Source organism: Entelurus aequoreus, linkage group LG05, assembly GCF_033978785.1.
Source record: "Entelurus aequoreus isolate RoL-2023_Sb linkage group LG05, RoL_Eaeq_v1.1, whole genome shotgun sequence".
NCBI classification, from domain to species: domain Eukaryota; kingdom Metazoa; phylum Chordata; class Actinopteri; order Syngnathiformes; family Syngnathidae; genus Entelurus; species Entelurus aequoreus.
The window spans coordinates 76384298-76404297 of NC_084735.1; the positions used below are offsets into that span (position 1 = coordinate 76384298).

General features: G+C 39.3%; 1 protein-coding gene across 1 annotated transcript in view; it reads left to right on the forward strand.

Moving 5' to 3' along the window:
* Nucleotides 1-20000, forward strand: part of tmem132e (transmembrane protein 132E) — a 1017037-nt gene that overhangs the window by 416981 nt on the left and 580056 nt on the right. The gene's annotated exons all lie outside the window — the stretch shown is intronic.

The window sequence follows — 20000 nt, forward strand, 5'->3', positions numbered from 1 at the left end:
GCAGTGATGGATTTGACTCGCCGTGTTTTCCTGATTTAATGCGACTTCCCTGACATCCACTTCCAAATCCTGAATGTATTCCAGTCTTTGAATAGCAGAACTTTGCATGTCAGCCATCTTGTCTATTAGTATTCATCATCGCACGGTGACACACACCTAAAGTGAAAGATTAGACCGTGGGCTGGCTGTTACTAAGAACCATTAACGTGATTTTTTTTTTTTGTTGTTGCATTGATTAATGCGACCCTGGAGGTCTTTGACTGTGAGCGATGGCGCTTGTCATCGCTCTGACATGTGGAGATGCTGCAGATATCTTGCGCCCAACACGGAGATGGGAGAACAAGTTTGCACTGAAAATGCAATGTCATGCAGCCAGGTTGCATCCGCGTTGTTGTTTGTCGTCTCTGAAATGTGTAACTTCCACAAAACAAATAGACTATAAACAAACGTCCACTGCAGCGGACGCTGGTCCCCACAAGGTCATGTTTGTGTGTGATCACAACTGCAACAAACTGCAGCACTCAACTTAGAGCAGGGGTGTCCAAACTTTTTCCACTGAGGGCCGTACACGGAAAAATGTAAGCATGCGGGGGCCATTTTGATATTTTTCATTTTCAAACCTTAACAAAATATATGGATTTTTTTTTTTAACCTTTAGGGCTCCCGGGGACTATAAAGGGTCTCAGTCATTAAACTGTTAAAAATAAGTCAAATTATTATTATTATTATTTTATTTAACGCTTACAGTAAATCTGTATATCAAGTTGAGGTTGATATAAAGTAAAAAAAAAAAAAAAGGTTTTCTGTCAAAGACAACTTTGTTTTTTATAGTAAAACTGAAATATGCAGTATTTAGTAATTAGAGCCTTAAAAGATAAATAATGCAGGACACCATTGATTTTAATTCTTTAATATTTTTGAGTAATCACAGTGAAAAGTTAAATAAAATCCTACTAAATATATTTGGGATCCAAAAGGTCCCCCACTCATAAAGTGATACATTTTTATTGTTTTTTTTTTTACTTTTAACACTTAAATTACGAGATCAACTTCAGATATATCTGTCGATTTTACGTTTGAACTATTATTTTGTTTGTTTTATGCTCTTTTGTCGAATAAAACTTTGATGTTTTTATATGGCAACCACACAATATGTGCAAAACATTTTTTCACATAAAACATTTTAAAGTGGTATTTTTTAACTAATAATTCATTATAACATAGATTTTTAGTCTTTTTTTTTTAAGCAATGGCAAAAAATAAATACATAAACAAAGACAAAAGAAAAAAAACAGCCTGCATGGCAGCTTTGTCAACTTTGCAACTTTTTCTTGTTAGATTTCACGACATTCCACTTTTTTAAAATGTTTTTTTTAGATTTTTGCAATATTATCAATTTTGCAATTTTTGCAGAATGTGTGGCGGGCCGCAAATGGCCACCAGGCCGCACTTTGGACACCCCTAACTTAGAGGGTAACTTCACTTTTTTGGGGGGGAATTTTGCTGATTATTCACAATCAAACATATGTTTTTTTCTTGTTTTAATGCATTCTAATTTTTAGATAAACGCTCACATAAGTCAGCAACAATGGAGCCGATAAAGCACTCTAAAAACATCCAACGTTTTTTATACACACTGCAAGTATTTATGTCATGTAACAGACACGTTCATAGTAACATGTGATATTGACATATTTTGATCATTTTAGCAACAGTAGCATAGCTTTGTGAGCTACATGCTAACATTACACTTACATATTAACAGCAACATCCTTCTATTACATCACATACAACAACGTAACATTAAAGGCCTACTGAAAGCCACTACTACCGACCACGCAGTCTGATAGTTTATATATCAATGATGAAATCTTTACATTGCAACACATGCCAATACGGCCGGGTTAGATTACTAAAGTGCAATTTTTAAATTTCGCACGAAATATCCTGCTGAAAACGTCTCGGTATGATGACGCCTGCGCGTGACGTCACGATTTGTAGAGGACATTTTGGGACAGCATGGTGGCCAGCTATTAAGTCGTCTGTTTTCATCGCAAAATTCCACAGTATTCTGGACATCTGTGTTGGTGAATCTTTTGCAATTTGTTCAATGAACAATGGAGACAGCAAAGAAGAAAGCTGTAGGTGGGAAGCAGTGTATTAGCGGCCGGCTGCAGCAACACAAACACTGTTTACATTCCCAGAGATGACAGTCAAGCTTTAGCATTGGCCTGTGGAGAACTGGGACAACAGAGACTCTTACCAGGAGGACTTTGAGTTGGATACGCAGCTGCGGCTTCCAAACATTTGATCGCTTGCACGTACGTACGAAATATATGTGCTGTATGAACTTTGGGGAGGTGAACAGTACTTTGGGCTGTGGGATTGAGTGTGTTGTGCGGGTGTTTGATTTGTATTGGCGAATTATATGGACGGGATGGGGGGAGGTGTTTGTTATGCGGGATTAATTTGTGGCATATTAAATATAAGCCTGGTTGTGTTGTGGCTAATAGAGTATATATATGTCTTGTGTTTATTTACTGTTTTAGTCATTCCCAGCAGAATATCAGGTCCCACCCGCCTCTCACAGCATCTTCCCTATCTGAATTGCTTCCACTGCCTTCTAGTCCTTCACTCTCACTTTCCTCATCCACAAATTTTTCATCCTCACTCAAATTAATGGGGAAATCGTCGCTTTCTCGGTCCGAATCGCTCTCGCTGCTGGTGGCCATGATTGTAAACAATGTGCAGGTGTGAGGAGCTCCACAACCTGTGACGTCTCGCGCGTATCGTCTGCTACTTCCGGTACAGGCAAGGCTTTTTTATCAGCGACCAAAAGTTGCAAACTTTATCGTCGATGTTCTCTACTAAATCCTTTCAGCAAAAATATGGCAATATCGCAAAATGATCAAGTATGACACATAGAATGGACCTGCTATCCCCGTTTAAATAAGAAAATCGCATTTCAGTAGACCTTTAAGGAGGCCCTCAACGTTAGCATGTTGCTAAGATTACACTTAAATTTGAACAGTAACATCATGCTGATATGTCACATACAACAAAGTAACATTATGATTGGGACAGCAGGCCATCAACGCTAGCATCTCGCTAACATTACACTTACATTTTAACAACATCATTATGCTAATATATCACATAAAACAGACAAATGTTAGCAACAGTAGCGTAGTTATGTGAGCTACATGCTAAATTACATTCACATTTTAAAACAGCAACATCATGGAAACACATGACATACAACAACTTAACATTGAAGAGTGGGACAGAAAGACACACATTTTAGCAACAGCGCTAAAATGAGCTTTGCGCGTGCTATCAGTTTTGCACGTGTTTTAGTACACGCAAACCTTCAGTAAATCAGGTCCCAAGCACCATGAATTGATTAACGTGGACCCCGACTTAAACAAGTTGAAAAACTTATTTGGGTGTTACCATTTAGTGGTCAATTGTACGGAATATGTACTGAACTGTGCAATCTACTAATAAAAGTTTAAATCAATGTTGCAGTATTTTTAAATGCTAAACACAAAATACAAACTAAGAACATAATAAAACAATCACTTACTGTACAATGTCTGGTCTCACTGGGATGACAACTGTTTGGATTGTCATATCCTCCCGTTTAGATGAGGAATGAATCATAATCCTCTCAAAGGTTTAAAAGAAGGTGGCGCCAAAGAGCGTCTTTTTGTGTCTTTCTCGCCATCTCCGGGTTTTAGTTTAACCTCTTAAGGCCCAAGCTGTTTTTTTTTTACATGCTTTTTTTTAATTTCTCTTTGCTATTTGGGCTTATTGGACCCTAATTAGAATAAAAACTAAGAATCATATTTTGATATGATGTACTTAGTCCATAAGTACACAAATGTGTACTTCATGTTTAGTGACATGCTAATTCTTATTTTTAGAATAGAATAGAATGGGCTTTATTGTCATTATAAATTATTATAAATACGGGGTAAAAATAAATTACACAAGAGGTAATAAAGAAAAAACGAACACTCGAAATAAACAGACTACTATCCAATACAAATAATAAGCAATCCTGTACAATATACAAAACACTATACAAATACAAAATACTGTACAATATACAGAACAAGACAAGAGTACCGGAGTAACAAATCAGTGTTGGACGTATTGCACTCGAAGGGTAATATTGCACAGTAGGGTAATAGGGTAGGATATTGTATAGGGGTGAATTATTATTATAAGTTATAGAGTTCAAGATGGTGACAGCTCTGGGAAAGAAGCTGTCTCTGAGCCTGTTTGTTCTGGCTCTGATGCACCTGTAGCGCCTGCCCAACGGTAGCGGGTCGAACCGGTGGAAGCCAGGGTGTGCGCTGTCCTTGGTGATGCTTTTTGCTCTGTTGAGGCAGCGGGAGTTGTGTAAATCCTTCAGGGAGGGGAGGGGGCAGCCGATGATTTTTTTGTGCAGACTTTATGACCCTCTGACTCGCCTGTTTGTCTGCTTCAGTGCAGCTGGCGTACCACACTGTTATGCAGTACGTCAGCAGGCTCTCGACAGCCGAGCGATAGAAAGTCACCATCAGCTGCCTCTCCAGTCTGTTCTTCCTCAGCACCCTCAGGAAGTGGAGTCTCCGCTGGGCCTTATACTTTTTTTTTTCCAAATTCCATTGTATGTTATACTCTTCTGACACCACCAGATGGCAGTATAAGTGTCCACATAAGCGGCCATAAGACCCCAATTCAGTAGTGTACACAATTTTGGAAATAAGAGCTAAAAAGTGCTGTCCACGCATGTGGCCATTAAGCCTTTAGAGGTTTTAATGTCAAAAGTTGACCAACTTTTGGTTTATGATCACATCCTTCTACTATCTAAGTGAGAGGCATGATTTATAATCTAAAATGATCGTTCACCAATTTAGAGGCGATACAGCAGCTCACCGGCACAATATGTAAATATAGCAGCATGAGCTGGTTTGTGCTCTGTGAGCACGGCACAGCTAAATGTTGTCCCTCTGCGTTAGCGCTTATAATAACAATATCGCTAATACTTGGTTAATATTCAGGTCACAACATGTACTGTAGATTCCGGACTATAAACCGCTACTTTTGTCTTACACTATGCACCATGTGGCTTATAAGACGGTGCGGCTAATTTATGCATTTTCCCCCCCTATAACAACAGCCATAATAAAAAGAGTTTAAAAGAAAATAAACAGCAAATACACCTAAAAAATGTTTTTTTGTTTGTGCTATGGTGCCATTTTATGGACGAGTTGGCTCACTCCATTTTTTAATTTTTCATCTTTCAGCCGTACATAGCGTTTCTACTCGTATGGATTCTTCATTCATCAATCCAAGCTAAGTAACTAAAACAATTCATACTTACTTAAACCGTCCCATGTGTCTGTAGGAGTGTATCCACGCATATTTGTACGTGCCATCGTAATGTAATGACGCCAGCGTCGTTAGCATGAGCTAATATGCTAACACGTTTACGAGTGTCTATTTTAGTATTACTAACTTACAATGTGAGTCTTTTTGTATTGTTTCAGTTTCGTAAATTCACCAAAACGTCACTGTGGAGTTATCGAGTCTGTTTAGCTGATTGGAGAGCTAGCTTCCGCAGCTAGTGGGTCCATGACGATGACTTCTGTTTTGTTTTATTAGCCGTTTTACTGCCCTGTTACAGACACTGTTTGGGAACAATTAAGGTATGTAAATAAACATTTACATAATTTCACAACGAATATCATACAAACCCCGTTTCCATATGAGTTGGGAAATTGTGTTAGATGTAAATATAAATGGAATACAATGATTTACAAATCATTTTCAACCCATATTCAGTTGAATATGCTACAAAGTCAACATATTTGATGTTCAAACTGATAAAAATTTTTTTTGCAAATAATCATTAACTTTAGAATTTGATGCCAGCAACACGTGACAAAGAAGTTGGGAAAGGTGTCAATAAATACTGATAAAGTTGACTAATGCTCATCAAACACTTATTTGGAACATCCCACAGGTGAACAGGCAAATTGGGAACAGGTGGGTGCCATGATTGGGTATAAAAGTAGATTCCATGAAATGCTCAGTCATTCACAAACAAGGATGGGGCGAGGGTCACCACTTTGTCAACAAATGTGTGAGCAAATTGTTGAACAGTTTAAGAAAAACCTTTCTCAACCAGCTATTGCAAGGAATTTATGGATTTCACCATCTACGGTCCGTAATATCATCAAAGGTTTCAGAGAATCTGGAGAAATCACTGCATGTGAGCAGCTAAGCCCGTGACCTTCGATCCCTCAGGCTGTACTGCATCAACAAGCGACATCAGTGTGTAAAGGATATCACCACATGGGCTCAGGAACACTTCAGAAACCCACTGTCAGTAACTACAGTTGGTCGCTACATCTGTAAGTGCAAGTTAAAACTCTACCATGCAAAGCCAAAGCCATTTATCAACAACACCCAGAAACGCCGTCAGCTTCGCTGGGCCTGAGCTCATCTAAGATGGACCGATACAAAGTGGAAAAGTGTTCTGTGGTCTGACGAGTCCATATTTCAAATTGATTTTGGAAACTGTGGACGTCGTGTCCTCCGGACCAAAGAGGAAAAGAACCATCCAAATTGTTATAGGCGCAAAGTTGAAAAGCCAGCATGTGTGAGGCTATGGGGGTGTATTAGTGCCCAAGACATGGGTAACTTACACATCTGTGAAGGCGCCATTAATGCAGAAAGGTACATACAGGTTTTGGAGCAACATATGTTGCCATCCAAGCAACGTTACCATGGACGCCCCTGCTTATTTCAGCAAGACAATGCCAAGCCACGTGTTACATCAACGTGGCTTTATAGTAAAAGAGTGCGGGTACTAGACTGGCCTGCCTGTAGTCCAGACCTGTCTCCCATTGAAAATGTGTGGCGCATTATGAAGCCTAAAATACCGGAGACCCCCGGACTGTTGAACAACTTAAGCTGTACATCAAGCAAGAATGGGAAAGAATTCCACCTGAGAAGCTTAAAAAATGTGTCTCCTCAGTTCCCAAACGTTTACTGAGTGTTGTTAAAAGGAAAGGCCATGTAACACAGTGGTGAACATGCCCTTTCCCAACTACTTTGGCACGTGTTGCAACCATGACATTCTAAGTTAATTATTATTTGCAATAAAAAATTAAGTTTATGAGTTTGAACATCAAATATCTTGTCTTTGTAGTGCATTCAATTGAATATGGGTTAAAAAGGATTTGCAAATCATTGTATTCCGTTTCTATTTACATCTAACACAATTTCCCAACTCATATGGAAACGGGGTTTGTATTTCGGTGCGGCTAATATATGAAAATATTTTTTTTTTCTCTAATATTTAGTGGGTGTGGTTTATATCCCGGTGTGCTCAATTGTCCGCAAAATACGGTAAATGGAGTATTGTTGGCGTAGAGCGATTTATGGGCGCAATAGTATACTGTCATGAGCTGCATTGGTAGCCACCTCGTACTTGCCGTATTTAGAATGCATAAAAATATGTGTTCTTGTCTTACATGGGAATTGCGAATGATAGGCAAAATTCCCCCCCACAAAGTGCATTTCCCCTTTAACGACCCCAACACTGTACGACCATCTGATCTCAGGGAGTCAAACTGCGGAAGCAGCACGGCAAGGAAAATGTCAGCAGTGTTTTCCAGTGGAGAACGTCCTTCCATTAGTCCTTAGATCACATCGGATAAAGATCACTCCAGATGAGTGTCATCTGCCGCGGTCGAGAGCCGACTTCCTCCCAATGAGGTCGAAAAAATAGTCACCTTTTGGCAACGAGAGGAGATTTTTTTTTATACCCTATGCCAAAGCAGAAGACTGAATTGTTTGTGACATCATTTTGTCTCTTTGCCAGCACGTTTTTGCGGGCGACGTTTGATGTTTTAATGCATTTATAGGCTTCCGTTTTATGCAGAAAATAAAAAAGTGCTTTTTAAGAGTAATGTGTCTTTCCAAGCACCAAACATGAGAAATATCTGTCGTCTACTTTTGAGAGAAGGTGCGCTCAGGCGGTCGCTTTTGAAGTTGAAGAGATATATTTAAAATACAAAATAATACAAACCCCAAAACCAGTGAATGTTGGCACGTTGTGTAAATCGCAAATAAAAACAGAATACAATGATGATCCCTTTCAACTTATATTCAATTGAATAGACAGCAAAGACAAGATATTTAATGTTCGAACTGGAAAACTTTTTATTTTTGGCAAAAATTTGCTCATTTGGAATTTGATGCCTGCAACATGTTTCAAAAAAGCTGGCACAAGTGGCAAAAAAGACTGAGAAAGTTGAGGAATGCTCAATAAAGACTTATTTGGAACATCCCACAGGTGAACAGGGTAATTGGGAACAGGTGGGTGCCATGATTGGGTATAAAAGCAGCTTCCATGAAATGCTCAGTCATTCACAAACAAGGATGGGGCGAGGGTCACCACTTTGTCAACAAATGTGTGAGCAAATTGTCGAGCAGTTTAAGAACAACATTTCACAACCAGCTATTGCAAGGAATTTAGGGATTTCACCATCTACGGTCCGTAATATCATCAAAGGCTTCAGAGAATCTGGAGAAATCCCTGCACGTAAGCAGCAAGGCTGAAAACCAACATTGAATGCCTGTGACCTTCAATCCCTCAGGCGGTACTGCATCAAAAAGCGACATCAGTGTGTAAAGGATATCACCACATGGGCTCAGGAACACTTCAGAAAGCCACTGTCAGTAACTGCAGTTGGTCGCTACATCTGTAAGTGCAAGTTAAAACTCTACCATGCAAAGCCAAAGCGATTTATCAACAACACCCAGAAAGACCGCCGGCTTCACTGGGCCCGAGCTCATCTAAGATGGACTGACGAGTCCACATTTCCAATTTTTTGGGGAAACTGTGGACGTTGTGTTCTCCGGAACAAAGAGGAAAAGAACAATCCGGATTGTTATAGGCGCAAAGTTGAAAAGCCAGCATCTGTGAGGGTATGGGGGTGTATTAGTGCCCAAGACATGGGTAACTTACACATCTGTGAAGGCACCATTAATGCTGAAAGGTATATACAGGTTTTGGAGCAACATATGTTGCCATTCAAGCAACGTTATCATGGACGCCCCTGCTTATTTCAGCAAGACTATACCAAGCCACGTGTTACAACCGCGTGGCTTCATAGTAAGAGTGCGGGTACTAGACTGGCCTGCCTGTAGTCCAGACATGTCTCCCATTGAAAATGTGTGGGGCATTATGAAGCCTAAAATACCACAACGGAGACCCCCGGACTGTTGAACTTAAGCTGTACATCAAGCAAGAATGGGAAATAATTCCACCTGAAAACTTCAAAAATTGGTCTCCTCAGTTCCCAAACGTTTACTGAGTGTTGTTAAAAGGAAAGGCCATGTAACACAGTGGTAAAAATGCCCCTGTGCCAACTCTTTTGCAACGTGTTGCTGCCATTAAATTCTAAGTTAATGATTATTTGCAAAAAAAAAATCTGTTTCTCAATTCAAACATTAAAAATATCTTGTCATTGCAGTCTATTCAATTGAATATAAGTCGAAAATAATTTGCAAATCATTGTAATCTGTTTTTATTTACGAATTACACAACGTGCCAACTTCACTGGCTTTGGGTTTTGTAATTAAAAGAGTGTGGAGGACAGTGGTTAGAAGGTTAGGCGGCTGAATAAAAAATAAATTAGCAAAAACATGACAGAGTGTGGCAGAAACATGGCGCGTCGCTGCGAGTCTGCACCATACTGAAGCAGAGGGAGTCTTATCGGCAGCCGGTAATGTTAAAATATTATCCAAACAGTGAATATTTATTCATGAAAATTTAGAGAAGTTGCTGATGGTGTGTTTGACGTAGGAGCAGCTCGGAGGACATACTGAAAAAGTCCACTCTCTTAGGTAAATGCTGTACATTATTATTACATTACTTCATAAAACTGTTGTATTGTATTGTTTGTATACAATATTTCTGAGATAAAAGCTGGTTTTACTTTTATATTGTAGGTGTTTTGAGTTGAGAGCTCCGTCTTAGAACCAATTAAGCTCGAAGGTTGAGATACTGCTGTACTTGATGTATGGTGTCGATTACGCTGGACAAGTGCAAGAGTTGCAGTGTGTACAGTCGTGGTCAAAAGTTGACATACACTTGTAAAGAACATAATGTCATGGCTGTCTTGAGTTTCCAATCATTTCTACAGTTCTTGGAGCACATACTTGTTGGTCACAAAAAAACATTCATGAAGTTTGGTTCTTCTATGAATTTATTATGGGTCTACTGAAAATGTGAGCAAATCTGCTGGGTCAAAAGTATACATACAGCAATGTTAATATTTGGTTATATGTCACTCGGCAAGTTTCACTGCAATAAGGCGCTTTTGGTAGCCATCCACAAGCTTCTGCTTGAATTTTTGACCACTCCCTCTTGACAAAATTGGTGCAGTTCAGCTAAATTTGTCGGTTTTCTGACATGGACTTGTTTCTTCAGCATTGTCCACATGTTTAAGTCAGGACTTTGGGAAGGCCATTCTAAAACCTTAATTCTAGCCTGATTTAGCCATTCCTTCACCACTTTTGACGTGTGTCTGGGGTCATTGTCCTGTTGGAACACCCAACTGCGCCCAAGACCCAACCTCCGGACTGATGATTTTAGGTTGTCCTGAAGAATTTGGAGGTAATCCTCCTTTTTCATTGTCCCATTTACTCTCTGTAAAGCACCAGTTCCATTGGCAGCAAAACAGGCCCGGAGCATAATACTACCACCACCATGCTTGACGGTAGGCATGGTGTTCCTGGGATTAAAGGCCTCACCTTTTCTCCTCCAAACATATTGCAGAGTATTGTGGCCAAACAGCTCAATTTTTGTTTCATCTGACCACAGAACTTTCCTCCAGAAGTTCTTATCTTTGTCCATGTGATCAGCAGCAAACTTTAGACGAGCCTTAAGGTATTGCTTCTGGATCAATGGCTTCCTTCTTGCATGGTAGCCTCTCAGTCCATGGCGATGCAAAACACGCTTGACTGTGGACACTGACACCTGTGTTCCAGCAGCTTCCAATTCATTGCAGACCTGCTTTTTGGTGGTTCTCGGTTGACTCTTGATCATCCTGACCAATTTTCTCTCAGCAGCAGGTGATAGCTTGCGTTTTCTTCCTGATCGTGGCAGTAACAAAACTGTGCCATGCACTTTATACTTATAAACAATTGTCTGCACAGTGGCTCTTGGGACCTTAAAGGCCTACTGAAATGAATTTTTTTTATTTAAACGGGGATAGCAGATCTATTCTATGTGTCATACTTGATCATTTCGCGATATTGCCATATTTTTGCTGAAAGGATTTAGTATAGAACAACGACGATAAAGATTGCAACTTTTGGTATCTGATAAAAAAAAAGGCTTGCCCCTACCGGAAGTAGCGTGACGTAGTCAGTTGAACATATACGCAAAGTTCCCTATTGTTTACAATGATGGCCGCATGAAGTGAGAGAGATTCGGACCGAGAAAGCGACAATTTCCCCATTAATTTGAGCGAGGATGAAAGATTTGTGGATGAGTAAAGTGCAAGTGAAGGACTAGTGGGGAGTTGAAGCTATTCAGATAGGGAAGATGCTGTGAGAGCCGGGGGTGACCTGATATTCAGCTGGGAATGACTACAACAGTAAATAAACACAAGACATATATATACTCTATTAGCCACAACACAACCAGGCTTATATTTAATATGCCACAAATTAATCCTGCATAAAAACACCTACGTGTTTGTTATGCTAGCTCCTAGCTCCTCTGCTAGCTCCTAGCTCCATAGAACACGCCAATACAATTCAAACACCTGATCAACACACACAATCACTCAGCCCAAAAGACCGTTCACCTAACCCAAGGTTCATAAAGCTTATATATTTTTAAAAAGTTACGTACGTGACGCGCACGTACGGTACGGTACGTGTTATGCTAGCTCCTAGCTCCTATGCTAGCTCCTAGCTCCATAGAACACGCCAATACAATTCAAACACCTGATCAACACACACAATCACTCAGCCCAAAAGACCGTTCACCTAACCCAAGGTTCATAAAGCTTGTATATTTTTAAAAAGTTACGTACATACGCAAAAAAAAGTTGCGCACATACGGTCAAGCGATCAAATGTTTAGAAGCCAAAGCTGCATACTCACAGTAGCACGTCTGCGTCTTTGTCATCCAAATCAAAGTAATCCTGGTAAGAGTCTGTGTTGTCCCAGTTCTCTACAGGCGTCTGTGTATCCAAGTCAAAAGTCCTCCTGGTTAGAGTCTCTGTTATCCGAGTTCTTCCATCTTGACTGCATCTTTCGGGAATGTAAACAAAGAAGCACCGGCTGTGTACTGTTGTTGCTGACTACGTTCGAAAAATACGTCCATTTCGCACCGACAACTTTCTTCTTTGCTTGTTCAGCTTCCTTCTCCATAATGCAATGAACATGATTGAAACAGATTCACGAACACAGATGTCCAGAATACTGTGGAATTATGAAATGAAAACAGAGCTTTTTCGTATTGGCTTCAATGTGGAAGGCATACCCGTGTTCGCCGGTCTACGTCACGCGCATACGTCATCCTCAGAGGCGTTTCGAACCGGAAGTTTAGCGGCAAATTTAAAATGTCACTTTATAAGTTAACCCGGCCGTATTGGCATGTGTTATAATGTTAAGATTTCATCATTGATATATAAACTATCAGACTGCGTGGTCGGTAGTAGTGGCTTTCAGTAGGCCTTTAAATCTGCTTTGAAATGGCTCCAAGTGACTTTCCTGACCTGATTCGTTTTTTTTCAGATCTGTGCTGAGTTCCTTTGACTTTACTATTGTCGCGTTTGTAACCGAGTCTAATGACTGCGTCACATGAGCCCTATTGAAATGGGCTCAGCGAAGTCAACAGGTGTCGTCAATCATAATTACTCACATGAAGTTAAGAGGCCATGCCATGAAGCTCATTTGATTTGATTGTAACTTTTCTACATCACCAAAATTGATAATGCATGTTGCTGTATGTAAACTTTTGACCAAGCAGATTAGTCCACATTTTCAGTAGACCCATAATAAATTCATAAAAGAACCAAACTTCATGAATGTTTTTTGTGACAAACATGTGCTCCAATCACAAAAAATAAGAGTTGTAGAAATGATTGGAAACTCAAGACAGCCATGACATTATATCCTTCACAAGTGTATGGAAACTTTTGACCACGGCTGTATGTCAAACATGTCAGTGTTATAATTGGATGCTCATCATAGTAAAGTGGAGATGCATTGTTAAAACAATTATGTGCTACATTACATCAAATATCTTTGAATTGGTGGTTTCAGTGGACTTATGAGATGTACAGTAATGGTAAAGCGCTTCTTCTTGGTAAGGGTCGGCCTCCGTGCGTCACTCCACCACCGCCGGTGGTCACACCTGCGTTTTAGCGAGACACGCTTCCAATTATAGCCTCCTCGTGCGCCATCACAGCTCTATGCCCACTTAAGAAGAACAATGTAATTAGTCTTCCAGAAAGAGCACCAAGAGTCCGCGGAAAAGCTAAGGCGGTCGACATAACGGCAAGTGGCGGAAGTCAAATTAGAGTGCGGTTTTTTTGGGGGCTGAGAGGGATTTTTCTTTTTTCTTTTTTTTTTTTGGCACGGGTGCTGCTGGGTTGTTTCAGACTTCATCTGTTTAAGCAGGATGACTTGTCAAGGATTCAGAAGCGCTATGAGGCTCAGCTCTCTGAATGCCTGACAAGGAACAGAAAAGTACTTTCGACGTTCAAAAAGACAAGTTGGAAAGCCGTTCTACTCGAGTTAAAAAGGTCAGTCCATTCTGGGGGGGAAAAACCAAAACTAACTTGACAAAAAGTCGGTGGTTTGGTTCACTAAAACTAGATTACGGGTCCAAAAACGCAATTGGATTGACTATCTTTGGATGTCTGCTTTGGAATGCTTTTCCGTTTTGGGTACAAGTAGCAATAATTTATCGTGAAATTGTCAAAACACAAACCCAAAAAATTGTCAACCTTCCAAATATGTAAAAATAGGTATAAAAAAAAATGAAATGAAAAGAGTAAAAACTTTTTAGAAGCTTTTTTTAAAGGGGAATTTTGTCTATCATTCACAATCATTATGGAAGACAAGAACACATACAGTACAGGCCAAAAGTTTGGACACGACCTTCTCATTCAATGGGTTTTCTTTATTTTCATGACTATTTACATTGTAGATTGTCACTGAAGGCATCAAAACTATGAATGAACACATGTGGAGTTATGTACTTAACAAAAAAAGGTGAAATAATTGAAAACATGTTTTATGTTCTAGTTTCTTCAAAATAGCCACCCTTTGCTCTGAATATTGTTTTGCACACTCTTGGCATTCTCTGAATGAGCTTCAAGAGGTAGTCACCTGAAATGGTTTTCACTTCACAGGTGTCATAGTGTTGATGCCTTCAGTGACAATCTACAATTTAAATAGTCATGAAAATAAAGAAAACGCATTGACACGAGAAGGTGTGTCCACACTTTTGGCCTGTACTGTATGTTTGTCATTTTTTATACATTCTAACTCCTAAATGAACGCTAACATAAGTCAGCTAATAATAGAGTCAATGGAAGTCGTTCCATTCCGCCTATAAAGCGCTGTAATAAACATCCCTAAACCTCCAGCAACATTTTATTTTCACGCTTTAGGTATATACAATATGTAATGCTCATTTTAAAGGGGAACTGCACGATCTATCGCTATCAATCATTATGAAAGACATGACGACGGATGTATTTTTTAAAAAAAAATGCATTGTAACTCGTAAATGAAAGTGGGAAGCCAATTGGAGGTCCTCTATTCCTTCCGTAATACCCAATAAATAAATTACCCAAAAGCGCCAACAGTACTCCATTTACATTTTGTAACTTGATTATTAACCAGGTATTAGTGATATTGTTATTATAAGTGCTAACGCAGACAAACTATTTATAGCGGCGCCGTGATCAGGAGCTTGCGTGCCAATGTTGACATGATCGACTGATCAGCTGTTTCCTCCCTTCCTTGCTCGTCAAACTTTATTGTAGATCATAAATCATTCTGTCTTAAAGTAGCAGTAGAGTGGAAAAACAAGTTGACTTTATATACTTAATTGTGTTTCATAGTATCCAATAAACCAGATTAGGGCTGCAACTAACAACTAATTTGATAATCGATTAATCTGTCGATTATTACTTCGATTAATCGATTATTAATCGGATAAAAGAGACAGACATTTCTATCCTTTCCAGTATTTTATAGGGAAAAAAACAGCATACTGGCACCATATTGGCACCATACTTACTTTGATTATTGTTTCTCAGCTGTTTGTAAATGTTGCAGTTTATAAATAAAGGTTTATAAAAAATAAAAATAATAATAGAAATAAAAAAGTAGCCTCTGCGCATGCACATAGCATAGATCCAACGAATCGATGACCAAATTAATTGCCAACTATTTTTATAATCGATTTTAATCGATTTAATCGATTAGTTGTTGCAGCCCTAAACCAGATCCAATTGTATTTACAAGCCATAAAGTATGTGAAAATACCGCCTAAAATGTCACAAAATGCCACAAATTCTGTCAGCCATCTTGAATATTCCGCTCAGAAAGCCTTGGGCTATTTTTGTAGATTCCAAGTCGCTGGAGTAACGCTTTTGCACTCTGACCATATTATTGGATCAGTCATACTGAAAAATATGGAAAAATAGGAAAGAGATATTGTCAGGTTCAAACACCGAACTATCTATTAAACAAGACAAGAAGCAAGGAATCAAACAGACAGGATTTAATTTAGCTCATGAGGAGAGCGCGTGTGGACCTGCACCCTCCGTCAGTGTCACCCCACCGCTCTGAGGAACAAGCTACACACGCCTCCTCATTTCCTGATTACATAGCTGCAGCTGCTTCTAAGGGGAGGGGTCATAAACAGCTGCTGCACTGGGTCATAAACAGTTCAAACAAAAAGGTGCTTGGAGCGGTGTCGGGTTTGCCTCCTCTTTGCTCGTAGATTGCGGGTCCTTCCTGTGGCAGTCAATTAGATCAAAGAAACCGACACCTCCACGGCGCATTCCATCGCACACAGTGAAGGTTTACAAGCTGTCTGCCTTTTTGCTTGATAAGATCAAAGACAGCTTTTTGTCTTCACTAATGGATTGTAACCACAGGCCGCAGGGCAACCTGAACTCATAGCAAACAAGGTGTGTGATAACTTATATACAATTATTCTGACAGATATGGTTTATCATTTACTATCCTTATGTAAGACAAGAACAAACATGCTTGGCTTTTTATGCATTTGAAATCGTAAATAATAGCTAACAACTGAGTCAACAGATTTAGGGTCCTCTTTTGTACTCATTATACTCCCTCTAAAAACATCCAGAAAGCTCCAACAATACTCCATTTACATGTCGTGACCTGAAAATAATAACAATTGAGTGATGTTGTCATTGTAAGCGCCAGAGCAGACGGACTATTTTAGCGGCGCATTGATAGCAGTGAGCTAATGCTAGCTTACGCTGCTATTGTTGACACACTTTAAGACCGCGGCTGCTTTTGCTTTGTGTCAAACTTGCTAAAAGTAAATTCTAGATTATAATTCATGCACCTCTCACCTGGTAGTAGACACACGTGGCCTTGGACCGACGGGCTGGTCGACTTTCACATCCTCGAGATGGCGAAATCGGTCGAAATCCCAGCAAAAGTGGAAATATTACAGTGTTTGTTTTATTATGCTTTATTATGATTAGTTTGTACGGTTAGCACCGAGCAATGCTGCTAATGCTAGTGTCACAATAAAGCGGCTTTCAAAAACTTACCGCTCATCCTCTTTGTCTTCAGGTTCAAAAATATAAGGTCCTGGATCATATTTTTCCCAAAGTAATCGTTTCGGCTCTGCTTGATTAGCATTGTTGTTGATGGGGAAGGGATCCTTGGTTCTTAGCACGATGTCACGCGATCAAGTGACTGCCTTGCTCATTAACTCTCAAAATGGCTCAGGAATCCCCTTGAGATTGATACTATTTTGATCATAGCTATTTATTTGCACATTTCGAAAGTCTTTAGGTGTCATAAAACATATATATATATATATATATATATATATATATATATATATATATATATATATATATATATATATATATATATATATATATATATGATAATAGCTTCACTATAGGGCAGGAGTGTCAAACAGGTTTTATCCGGCCCATAGGATGAGTTTGCTAAGTATAAAAATGAGCCCAAATTTTGGAATGAAAGAAACTGCTGTTCTAAATGTGTCCACTAGATGTCACAATAGCAATTATTTGTATCTGTGTTGATTATGTTACATATGTAAAAAAAATGTCACCACATGAATGAGCAAACTACATAAATAACATCCTGTAATTTGATTTTGATATTATTTTGTTATTTTTGATGGATTGAAAATGAACACCAATGAGTTGACTGATAAACATTATCGCATAATTTATTCAGATAGTATAAATAACGACAAATAAAGATAGAATACTAATAACTGCACCATGTAAGTGTAAAAAAAACCCCAACAACATTATGATTTGTACATTTTCAGAATGTGCTTGTTCTATTTTTAAACAAAAAAAACAATCTGAAGTTGTCTTTATTTTTAAGTTATCGTGCCGTGATTTTGGGACTTGGGAGTAGATTTTTCTCCATGTGGCCCCGCATCTAAAATGAGTCTGACACCCCTGCTATCGAGGCAACTTGTTTTTCCACTCCACTGTTACTTTGACATACCTTGAAGACAAAACCTTTAATTCTAAAGTAATCCACCTTGCAATTAAATGTTTTTATGAAGTGACACGCCATCAAGGTAGAGCTGCAACTTTCTCCGGCGCGGGTGGTCAGGAGCATGTAATGTGGGAGGACGTGCCATGAGATAGCCGCTGTCACTGAGGAGGCGTACCTAAGCGGAAGTAGCAAATAAGCGTAATTACCTAATACACCGAGGACACATTAACGAGCCTTCCATCAAGGCGATGACCCTCTTGCAGCTAATGGCTACCAGCCACTCCCCAAATCCTGGGAGCATTAATTACTTCAAGATCTGGATTATAATTGCATACTTTCTCCCTCTTTGCTTCTGATGGGGGGCTGTGGTGCCGCGACCTCAGGCCGCAAAAATAACTGCCTGTTCCGAGGATTTACAATCAACGTTTGATTGGATTGCAATCATGACGACTTTCACCATGCAAGGTATGGCGCCTCGGTCCCTTTATAGCCCGGCCTAGGTGAGCGTTTCATTGGCCATCATTATCGACTGTTTCCATGTGGTCACGTGACATGCGGAGGAACGATCATTTTCAATGACTCAACCGAGCAGGAAGGCGATGTCGGCGTGAAATATCGAACCCAGTCCCTTCATTTAAAGCGCATTTAGTCGAGGCTTATATGATCAAACGTGTCATTTCTGTAATTGAGCCAGCAAGGGCCAAGGCCATCTTGTTTCATTTTTATAGTTGCACTATTGGACCCATCTTGGATTACATCAGGGGTGTCCAAAGTGCGGCCCGGGGCCATTTGCGGCCCGCGGGTAATTTTTTTAACGGCCCCACGGCACATTCTAAAAATACGATGAAAAAAAAAACAAAAAAACATAAAAAGTGGTATAAAAGAGCAAACAGGTGAAATGTAACAAGAAAATGTTGCATTATTTACTCTAATAACACAAAGCTGCCATGCAGGCTGTTTCTTTCTTTAAAAAATAATAATGAATCAAAATCAATGTCATTATGAATTATTGACCTATTCAAGGCTCCATTTACTTCACATTAAATATTCCATCCATCCATCCATCCATTTTCTACCGCTTATTCCCTTCGGGGTCGCGGGGGGGCGCTGGAGCCTATCTCAGCTACAATCGGGCGGAAGTCGGGGTACACCCTGGACAAGTCGCCACCTCATCGCAGGGCACTTTGAGATATTTTGGGGGGAAAATGTTGCATATTTTTTGGTTGCCATTTAAAAAACAAAGTTGTATATATATATATATATATATATATATATATATATATATATATATATATATATATATATATATATATATATATACACACATTTTCTACCGCTTATTCCCTTTGGGGTAGCAGGGGCCGCTAGAGACTATCTCAGCTACAATCGGGCGGAAGGTGGGGTACACCCTGGACAAGTCGCCACCTCATCGCAGGGCACTTTGAGATATTTTGGGGGGAAAATGTTGCATATTTTTTGGTTGCCATTTAAAAAACAAAGTTGTATATATATATATATATATATATATATATATATATATATATATATATATATATATATATATATATACACACACATTTTCTACCGCTTATTCCCTTTGGGGTAGCAGGGGCCGCTAGAGACTATCTCAGCTACAATCGGGCGGAAGGTGGGGTACACCCTGGACAAGTCGCCACCTCATCGCAGGGCACTTTGAGATATTTTGGGGGGAAAATGTTGCATATTTTTTGGTTGCCATTTAAAAAACAAAGTTTTATATATATTTATATATATATATATATATATATACACATTTTCTACCGCTTATTCCCTTTGGGGTAGCAGGGGGCGCTAGAGACTATCTCAGCTACAATCGGGCGGAAGGTGGTGCAATCCGTTTTGCCTCAATTGCTTCAAGATGCAATTAATCATCAATTTCAAGTGAAACTGGTAAAAATCAATACATCCAGTTTGTAATGGATTTGCTGTTCATTTTATGTGTTGAATAAGCGAAAGACCTGGAAAATACAAACCTTGGCACCGGGAAAAACATTTGACACCCCTAAATTGATTGATGCAGTTTAGTTTGTTAATATTATCCCTAATTGGTTGTTTTACAAAAAATCTTATCGATTCTTTGATTATAATGTCTATTGTTAGTTAAGGCCCTTTTTATTAAATAGTTTTTACTGTAACAAATGTACAATGTTTTTGTGAGGAAA